This window comes from Pteropus vampyrus, unplaced genomic scaffold (assembly GCF_000151845.1).
Source record: "Pteropus vampyrus isolate Shadow unplaced genomic scaffold, Pvam_2.0 Scaffold318, whole genome shotgun sequence".
NCBI lineage: Eukaryota > Metazoa > Chordata > Mammalia > Chiroptera > Pteropodidae > Pteropus > Pteropus vampyrus.
In genome coordinates, this window is record NW_011889099.1 from 64,139 (window position 1) to 74,811 (window position 10,673).

A 10,673-nucleotide genomic window follows, 5' to 3' on the forward strand; every position below is an offset into this window, starting at 1 on the left:
AGAATAAACTAATCAAAAACAGACTCACAATTATAGTGGACAATTTGGTGACGGACAGAGGAGAGTGGGTTGGGGGGCTGGGAGAATAGGGTGAAGGGTTAAAGAAGCACAAATAAGTAGTCGATAGTTGGGCACGGGGATGGGGAGCACAGCAGAGGGAATGCAGTTAGCATTAATATGATAGCTAGTTGGAGAGCCAAGGGAGGGAGGGAGCAATTGGGGAATCATTTTATGAACATTATAGATGTCTAACCAATGTACTGAATACTTGAAATCAATTTAAATAAATATTTTTTAAATTAAAAAATAGATAAAATATTTGAAATCATATCTCTTATAAGGATTTAATTTGCAGGATACGTAAAGATCTCTTACAACTCAATGACAAAAGAAATAAAATTAAATGAGCAAAAGACTTCAATAGAGATTTTATTAAATAAATAGAAATGATCATTAAGCACACAAAAGATGCTCAACATCATTAAAACTACAGTAATATATCACATCACACAAACTTGTATGGTGATAATTAAAAAAAGAAGATAACAAGTGTTAGCAACACTGTGGAGAAACTGGAAATTTCATTCATTCCTGGTAAGAATGTAAAATGCTGCAGCCACTTTAGAAAAGTTTTGTGCTTCTTTAAAATGTTAAGCATGGAGTTAAAATATAACCCAGCATTTTCCCTCCTAGGTATACACCCCAAAATAATTGAAAACAAGTATTCCAACATATCCTTATACAGAAATGCTCATAGCAGCACTATTCGCAATAGCCAAAAGGTGGAAACAACCTAACTGTTCATCACCTAATGAATGAATAAACAAAAGTAATATATCTATAAGATGAATATTATTCATCCATACAAAGTATTGAAGTACTGATATATTTGTGATGATTAATTTTCTTTGTCAACTTGACTGGATCATGGAGTGTCCAAATATTTGGTTAAACACTATTTCTGGGTGCATCTCTGAAGGTGTTTCCAAATGAGATTAGCATCTGTACCAGTAGACTGAGTAAAGCAGATTTCTCTCCCCAATGTGAATGGGCATCATCCAATCTATTGAGGGTCTGAATAGAACTGAAAAATGGAGGAAGGGAGAATTTGCTTTTCTCAGCCTGACTATTTGAGTTGGGACATCAGTCTTCTCCTGCACTTGGACTGGGACTTACACCATACGTTTCCGTGGTTTTCAGGCCTTTAGACTTAGACTGAATTATACCACCAGCTTTCCTGTGTCTCCATTGGAGACAGACAATCATGAGACTTCTCTGTAGGGAGCTAAAGCTCCCAAAATTCAAAAGAGCGCATGGATTATCTCAGGAGGCCTGCTTGCATAAAAAAGGGAAAAGGCTGGTTCTGTGGAATTCCAGGAAGAAGAAGATTAAGTATAGACAAACGGAGTGTCAAAGGGAGTGTCAAAAGGAAGTGTCAAAGGAAGTGTCGATTGTACCTCGATCTTCAGGATGTTACTTTAATTATGTTATCTTAGGATACACAAAGGAACAGATTATGTATAAAAAGGAGCATTAGAAATAAACTCAGAGAGACGGTTGTGAGATCTGTTCTCCCTCCTGCACCCTGTCTGTCTTCTCTTTTTTCTCAGTCCCAGCTCCCCCATTCAGGTACCTGGTTTGACTTGGTCGGCTGGTTTCCGACACTTCTCAGCCTCTATAATTGCTTAAGCCAGTTCCTCATAATCTCTAGATAGATAGATAGATAGATAGATAGATAGATAGATAGATAGATAGATAGATAGATAGACAGACAGACAGACAGACAGATATAGATAGGTAGAAAGACAGAAATGAAAAAGAAAGAAAGAGGAAGAAAAAGAGAAGAAAAGGAGGGAAGGAGAAAGGGCGGGAGAGAGGAAGGAGATAGAGATGGAGACAGAGACAGAGATAGAGATAGAGATGATAGAGATAAAGATAGAGATAGATAAAGATAGAGATAGAGATAGATAGAGATAATTGGTTCTGTTTCTCTGGAGAAGCCTGACTAACACAGCACGATATAATATAAATGAATCTAGAAAACTTGCTATGTGGAAAAGCCAGACACAAAAGTCATATTATATAACTCAATTTATATGAAATATCTAGAATAGGTAAATTGATAGAGATATAAAGCAGAATAGTGGTTGTCAGAAGCTCCGAAAGAGGGAAATGGGGAGAGATTGTTTAATGGGTATGGGGTTTCCTTTTGGGGTGACAAAAATGCTTTGGAATGAGATAGAGGTAATGATTGCACAATATTGTGAATGTACCAAATGTCATTGAACTGTTTACTTTAAAATAGTTATCTTTTACTTTTCCATGCTACCCAGAGAGGAGCCCATATGGTATTGTTCTTGGTTCCCACATAACTTAAAGAGAAAACTCACAATGTCCAGAGCCCCTGATGTCCTGCAAATGAAGGAGGAGAATGTTCTCAAATACCTTGCAGGAACCCACTTAGGTGGCACCGACCTTGACTTCCAAGTGAAACAGCACATCTACAAAAGGAAAAGTGATGGCATCAATATCATAAATTTGAAGAGAGCCTGGGAGAAGCTTCTGCTAGCAACTTGTGCCATTGTTGCCATTGAAAACTCTGCTGATGATAGTGTCACATCATCCAGGAATACTAGCCAGTGAGCTGTGCCGAAGTTTGCTGCTGCCACTGGAGCCACTCCTATTGCTGGCCGCTTCACTCCTGGGACCTTCACTAACCAGATCCAGGCAGCCTTCCGGGAGCCCAGCTTCTGGTGGTTACTGATCCCAGGGCCAACCACCAGCCTCTCACAGAGGTGTCTTATGTTAACCCACCTAACATCGCTCTGTGTAACAGACTCTCCTCTGCACTATGTGGACATTGCCATCCTTTGCAACAACAAGAGTCTGATATGGTGGATGCTGGCCGGGGAAATCCTGCACATGCGTGGCACCATCTCCCATGAACACCCGTGGGAGGTCATGCCTGATCTCTACTTCAACAGAGATCCTGAAGAGATTGAAAAGGAAGAGCAGACCACTGCTGAAAAGGCTGTGACCAAGGAGGAATTTCAGGGTGAATGGACTACTCCAGCTCCTGAGTTCACTGCTGCTCAACCTGAAGTCGCAGGCTGGTCTGAAGGCATGCAGGTACCCTCCATGCCTATTCAGCAGTTTCCTACTAAAGACTGGAGCGCTCAGCCTGCCATCAAATATTGGTCTGCAGCACCACTGCTCAGGTCACTGAATGGGTAGGAGCAACCACTGAGTGGTCTTAAGCTGTTTTTCCACAAAATTAAACAAAATGGAAATGATGTTGACAGAAAATAAAGTTTCTAAAAGTTAAAAAAATAAAATGGCTATCTTTATGCCATATGAATATTCAATAAAAATAATTCTTAAAAATGGAAAGATATTCCATGTTCTTGGAATGGAAGAATCAACATAGTGGAAATAACCTTATCACATAAAGCATTATACATATTTAATGCAATCCTCATCAAAATCTCATTGGAATTTTTTAAAGAAATAGAACTAAAAATCATCAGATGTGTATGGAAGCACAAAAGACCCCGAATCACTAAAGCCATCCTGGAAAAAAAAAAAAAAAAAAAAACGGGGCTGGAGGCTTCACTCTGCTTGACTTCAAATTATACTACAAAGCAACAGTAATCAAAACAATGTAGTATTGGCTGAAAAACAAACACAGAGACCAGTGGAACAGAATCAGGAATCCAGAAGTAAACTCATGTTTATATGGGTAAATAATTTTCAACAAAAAAGCCAAAACATACAGTGGAAGAAGGAAAGCCTCTTCAATAAATGATGTTGGGAAAACTGGAAAGCCACCTGCAAAAGAATGAAACTAGACTGTTGTCTATCACCACACACCAGAATTAACTCAAAATGGATTAAGAACCTGAATGTAAGACTTGAAAAAATAAAATGCATAGAAGAAAACATAGGAACTAAATTATCAGACCTTGGACTTAAAGAGTATTTTATGAATTTGATCTCAAAGGCAAGGGAAGCAAAAGCTAAAATAAATGAATGGGACTACATCAAACTAAAAAGCTTCTGCTCAGCAAAAGAAATCGTCAATAAGGTAAAGAGACAACTATCCAAATGCGAAAATATATTTGCAAGCAATGCCTCCTATAAGGGCCTAATATCCAAAATATACAAAGAACTCTTACAACTCAATAACTACAAAGAAAACAAACAATCCAATCAAAAATGGGCAGAGGATCTGAACAGACACTTCTTCCAAGAAGTTATACAAATGGCCAACAAACATATGAGAAGATGTTCAACATCGCTAGCTATCAGGGAAATGCAAATCAAAACTACAATGATATACCATCTCACACCTGTTAGAATAGCTATAATCAACAGGACAAGTAATAACAAGTGTTGGAGAGGATGTGGAGGAAAAGGAACCCTCAAACACTGCTGGTGGGACTGCAAATTGGTACATTCTCCATGGAAAACAGTATAGAGGTTTCTCAAAAAACTAAGAATTGATCTACCATATGATCCAGCAATCCTTCTACTGGGTATTTACCCCAAAGACTTGAAAACTTACATGCAAAAAGATATTTGCACACCGACGTTCATAGCAGCACTATTCACAGTGACCAGGACATGGAAGCAACCAAAATGTCCTACGATAGATGATTGGATAACGAAGCTGTGGTACATATATACAATGGAATATCACTCAACCATAAGAAGAGATGAAATACTGCCATTTGCGACAACTTGTATGGACCTCGAGATAATCATACTAAGCGAAATAAGCCAGACAGAAAAATTTGAAAACCACATATCACTTATATGTGGGATATAAACCTAAAAGCAACAAATGAACAGGACAAACAGAGACTCATGGACATGGACAATAGACTAGTGGTTACTAGAGAGGAGGGGGGAGGGGGAGGTAGATGAGGTTAAAGGGTTGAAATATGTTGGTGACATTAAAGAATTAAAAATAGGGGAGGAAAAAATGATGTAGATGATAGAGGCTCTGTTCATCTTTCTGGAGACTATATTAAAGTTTTGACAGAAACAAGGAGCAGCAGCAAGGAAAAATCACCTGAGATCTAGAGGAATAAGCCATACAATTAGGGAGAAATCGAAGAAATCGTCCTGTAATGGAGAAGATAGGAGGGGGCAAGGACACGGGTCTGCCCTGTTCTCAAGCGGCTGAGTGAGACAGAAGCTGCGGCAGCAGCAGATGCCTTTTAAAGAGGCCGCATCCGCGAGCAAGTTTCATGGTGACAGACCTGCTCGCGCTGAGGACCAGTGCCGATTTGGCTGCGCGCAGTGGGCACCAGGGACTTAGAGGGAGACGTTGTCAGAGTGAAGGCTGAGGCGAGACTCATTCTGTACAGAAGTGTCAGCAATATCCATAGTTCCCTGTTGAGCCCTCCCCAACTCCTAGTGCACTGGACACAGTGCTGCCATAGCCGTGACTTCATCAAACTGGATAACAGAGAACGCTCCGCCCAGAGGATTTCCTGAAACTCCGCCTCCTCCAACTTGCTGCCCCATCCAAGCCACATCTAGTTGTGTCCTCGACGAGTCCAGTGCTCCTTGTTGAGCAGTGCCTAGACGCACGCTGGTGGCAGCTGGCCTCGGTTTCTGGTGTGCCCTTTTGAGGTGACTATCAGCATAGCATCTGTGCATTGCTTGCTGAATCTTAACAGGTGGCCCCGGAGGTGTAGAGGCTTGGGCTAAATTTGGCCTGCAGCTGAACCCCTCTCAGGACTGTACTACTGGACACCTACTTCACAAATCCACACCAATAAGACGGGGAGACTTAGAAGTTTTGCTTAGTACATAGAAACAGACATAGAAAGGCAGCCAAAATGAGAAGACAAAGAAGCAGAAACCATGAGAGAACATAACAGAGATCCAGATATAATGGAGTCAAGTAATCTAACAGATACATACTTCAAAATACTGGTTATAAAGGTGCTCTATGAAGTTAGGGGAAGTGTAGATGAATTCTGTGAGAACTTCAACAAAGAGATAAAGAACATAAAAATGGAAATGGAAATTATAAAAGGGAACCAGTCTGAAATGAAGAACACATTATCTGAGATGAGAAGTATATTAAATGGAATAAACAAAGGAATAAACAAAGTGAATAAAGAAAAGGATCAAATGCCCTATTTAGTGGATGGGAAAGCCAAGGACACACAATCAAAATGGCAAGAGATGAAATGCCAAGACTATAAAAATAAGTTTAGGATTATATGAGACAGTATAAAGGGTCCAAATATCTGTCTGATCGGCGTAACTGAAGAAAATCAATATGTTGAACAGCTGGAAAAAGATGGAAAACTTCCTTAACCTGGTGAAGGAAATGGACATAAAACCCCAGGAAGCTCAGAGAATTCCTAAAATCGGAGATCTAAAGAGGCCCACACCAAGACACATCATAATTAAAATGCCAAAGGTTAAATACAAAGAAAGAATATTAAAAACAGCAAGAGAAAAACAAATGATTACTTATAAGGGAAAACCCATAAGATCGGCAGCTGATTTCTCAAAAGAAACTATGCAGGACAGAAGGTCTTGGCACAAAATATTCAACAGGATGCAGACCCAGGATCTACAACCAAAAATAAAATATCCAGCAGGGCTATCATTTAGAGTTGAAGGAAAGATAAAGAGCTTCCCAGACAAAAATAAGCTAAAGGAATTTATCACCACCAAGCCAGTATTACAGGAAATGTTGGAGGGACTTCTTTAAGAAGAAAAAACATATATCAAAAACAGGAATAAAAAACGGTAACAACTATATTCTTATCAATAAGTACCTCAAATGGAAAAGAATTAAGTGCTCCAACCAAAAGATAGAGTGGCTGAATGGAAAGGAAAACAAGACCCCTACATTTTGCCTATAAGGGACTCACTTCACATTAAAAGACATACACAGACTAAAAGGAAGAGGACAGAAAAAGATATTGCTTTGATGGACCTAGAAGGTATTTAAGTCAGACGGAGAAAGATAAACACTATATGATTTCACTTATATGCAGAATCTAAGGAATAAAAAGAACAGACTAATCAAAAACAGACTCACAAATATAGTGGACAATTTGGTGATGGACAGAAGGGATGGGATTTGGGGATGCTAGGAGAATAGGGTGAAGGGTTAAAGAAGTACAAATTAGTAGCTGATGGATGGTCACAAGGATGGGGAGCATAGCATAGGGAATGCAATTAGCATTAATACGTTGGCTAGGTGAAGGGTCAGAAGAGGGAGGGAGCAATTGGGAGGATGTTCTTATGAACTATATAGATATCTAACTAATATGATGTATACTTGAAACTAATTAAAATAAATAAATTTAGGAAAAAAAGAATTAAAAATTAATTAATTAATTTAAAAAATGTGAAGAAAAATAATGGCATAAATAAAAAAAAAATTCTTAAAAAGACAAATTTCACCTCAGATAACCTCATTCCAAACAATATAATTAGAATCTGTTCTGTACCAGCCTTGTGAATGGCACCTAACAGCCTGTGATCAGTATAAAAACAAACTCTCCTTTACAATGTTTCCCAGAGAAGCACACGCATACATACATACAGACCTTTAAGATATTATGAGGCAAATAACGATGTCATCTGAATACACTGAGGGCATAGAAAAGTTAGAGCTGCTTGGAGGAGGTGACATTGGAGCTACATCATTTGAAAGGCAACCTGATACGGTAGAAAGAACATGTGAATTAAAGTCGGACTACTTAGATTAAAATTTTGCTTCTGTCTGTTCCAGCTGCATGATTGTAGTCAGGTCCCTTCATTTCTTGGGGCCTTTGTGTCCTCATCTGTAAAATATAGGTATTTATAATCTCTACTTCCCTGGGTCGTTTTGAGGATCAGATGAAAAATGCTTGTATTTCACTCAGGAGACACATGTGTTGCTCCCTTGCTGATCTAGCTCATCTCCTTTGTTGAGTCCATTGCTTTGCAGACTGTAGAAGTAGACTTTGCAGAAGATGAAGGGACTAAGGTGGGTGTTAGAGGAGGCCAAATTATGTTATTTAAGAGGCTTTCCCCTTTCAGAATTTCAGAGTAATCTTGGAACTCCACAAATTTCTATCCCCACCTAGATTTGTGGTCACCCCCTAGGAGAATATTACATTCTGAGAGTCTCAGGCCTTGTATGCAGATGGTTTTGGGAGTAGAGTATATAGCTTGGATAAGCCTTTAAGCCCTTGTAAATGCCCTCTGTTGTTGCTCTCTTACATGGTATTCTTTTAGCTGGCAAGTAAATTGGGCCCCAGTAACTCTGGTGCATGTGGTTGCTGTGTTTGATTTCAGGGAAACCCCAATGCGCTACATGTTAGCAATTGCACACATAGATTAAATGAACTATTCAGCCATAACCTTGGATCTAATCGTTTGACTTCCTGTTGCTTTGTAAGCGTTTTTCTCTCCTGAGGTACTCACATTGATGAAATAGCCCTGGCTAGAAAGGAGTGCACCGGCTGAGCAGCTCTTCATTTGCATAGCAGCTCCTCCTTTCTGCAGTGACACCTGAGGTTGCTGGTGTCTGCATGAATGCAGCAGCTGACAAGGCAAAGGAGGCAGAGGCTAATTTTTTCATGGCATGTATTTTTCTAGTTTTTTTTAAAGGGATTTTAACTCATTAGCTGCTCAAATTAGTTTAAACATTTTTATGTAATAATTTGCAATAAAAATATATTCTCAATGAAATGATTAAGTAAATATCCCCACCCTAGCATTGCTTGGCTGGATCCTAAATAGCTTGGGTATTATTCTACCTCTGTCTACCAAAGGATTAAGGCAATTTTTTCTTCAAAGACTGAACCTTAAGATTTTAGGTAAATGCTCCTTTTAACTTTCCTGTGGAATACTGCCCCCCCTCAATGTCCACTACATTGTGTGGCATATATGCAGCCATTGTGTAAAACAACTATTTTATCACAGAATAAATGAATATGATGTAGTGGAAATGGCACAGCTCCAAAAGTCAATACTCTTAGAGACTCTTCTCTTCTACCTAGCTGTGTGACTCTAAATGTGTTTCTCGACCTCTCTGTGCCTCATGCACTAAAGGTCATATCAGATAACTTCTATAGTCTTTCCTAAATATATCATTCATTATAAACCTGGTAATTTGCAAGTATATAATCACATATTCTATCCACCTTGGCTTGCCTTGAAGCACTTACAGACTAATATGTTGAGTCATTTGGTCCTTCCTGATATATATTTTTTATTGCTAAGGAAGCAAGGTCATCGAAGTCTGAGTCCTAGATTGGTTTTTGCTCCTTATTTGAAGTATGAACTTATTTTATTTTTAGGACAACCTGAAACTGGAGTGAGCCATGTCTCTGAGAACTATTCCAAAATTTCCCCAAACTCATTGCACTGACCTGGCTACACAAAACTTGTTCTCCTAAATCTTCTGCCTAAAGATTCATAGTCAAAAAAGCTTTTTTTAATCCTGCCAAGAATCACAGTTCAATTATGCTTGTTAACAGTTTCATATATTTTGGCCGGTTTTTAGTTTTTATAGTGGGAAAGTTATGGTTCCTGAAATCCTTCATGGCCAGATGCAAAATCTTGAGTTTTGCCTTTTTGGGCTTTGCTAGCATGGATCTAGAATATCTTTTACTCTTGAACTAGTTTAACACTACCACTACAGATTGAACTTCCTGGGTCCACTACTATATTTCTAGAGTGTCTCTATATGCATGCACAGTTTAGTACTCAACAACTTAAAGGGAACTCTAATTAAATTGATGAAGTTCTTTCTCTTGAGATCTCCATCTTTCCTAGTATTCTTCCCTGAAAATTCCAGCCACCTCAGTGTCCCTAAACTCTGATATCTTTTTCTCAGTGCTCTGTTTGGGATTCTCCTGCCTCTGCTATAGTCCAGAAAATACCCTCATGCAAAAACTGGGATGGTTATAGAGCTTTCTTTCAGATATTACAGTTCTGACCTGCCTGCTGTCCAATATCTGAAACAATTATTTCATATTTTTTCTGCCCCTAGTTGTTCATGGCAGAAGATAAAAGGCCCCATATCAATTACTTTATCATGACTGAAAGTCCACTAGTGCATTTTTATTTCATTTTTCTTAATAATTTATTTTTCTAATCAAATGTAGTCAAGATATAATTTATAATTTACATTTTGTCTTTTTAATTATGATCTAGTTTAAAAGCAAGATTTTTTCCCCTCCAAGTCATTGAGAAAACAAAAACACATTTTAAATCTAAATGATATTAATCAACAGAAAAAAAAATGTGTTCAGAACACTGGGATAGTTATTTTGTCTGCATAGAAATGAAAGAAAAGGGAAAGTTATAGGGTGCTTAAAAATATTCTCAATTCATGGGTAAAAAAAATACTCATTTTCCAAGAATGTTTAGCCAGGTATGTAAAATGTTTTATGGAGAACAAGAGGAAACGGGGCAAGAATATAAATAAAGCTGGGGTTAGTTTAAAAATTAATTCTAGAACTCTTTCAAGAATTAGTGGCCTCAACTGTTCTTTTGTGATGAAGCTGTATTCTTTGAGAGAATAAGATCTGTGTAACAAATTGAGTTTGATGTTTTGCCTTGAATGCCAGGAAGTGAAGTTGAAATTTATAATTCAATTACAGTAAACATATAATTTCTAGTTTTTGGTAAAATGAACTACT

At 38.3% G+C, this 10,673-nt stretch overlaps 1 pseudogene; it reads left to right on the forward strand.

The window, feature by feature from the left end:
• Positions 1 to 2,391: 2,391 nt before the first annotated feature.
• LOC105303797 lies at positions 2,392 to 3,257 on the forward strand (annotated as a pseudogene).
• Positions 3,258 to 10,673: the final 7,416 nt, after the last annotated feature.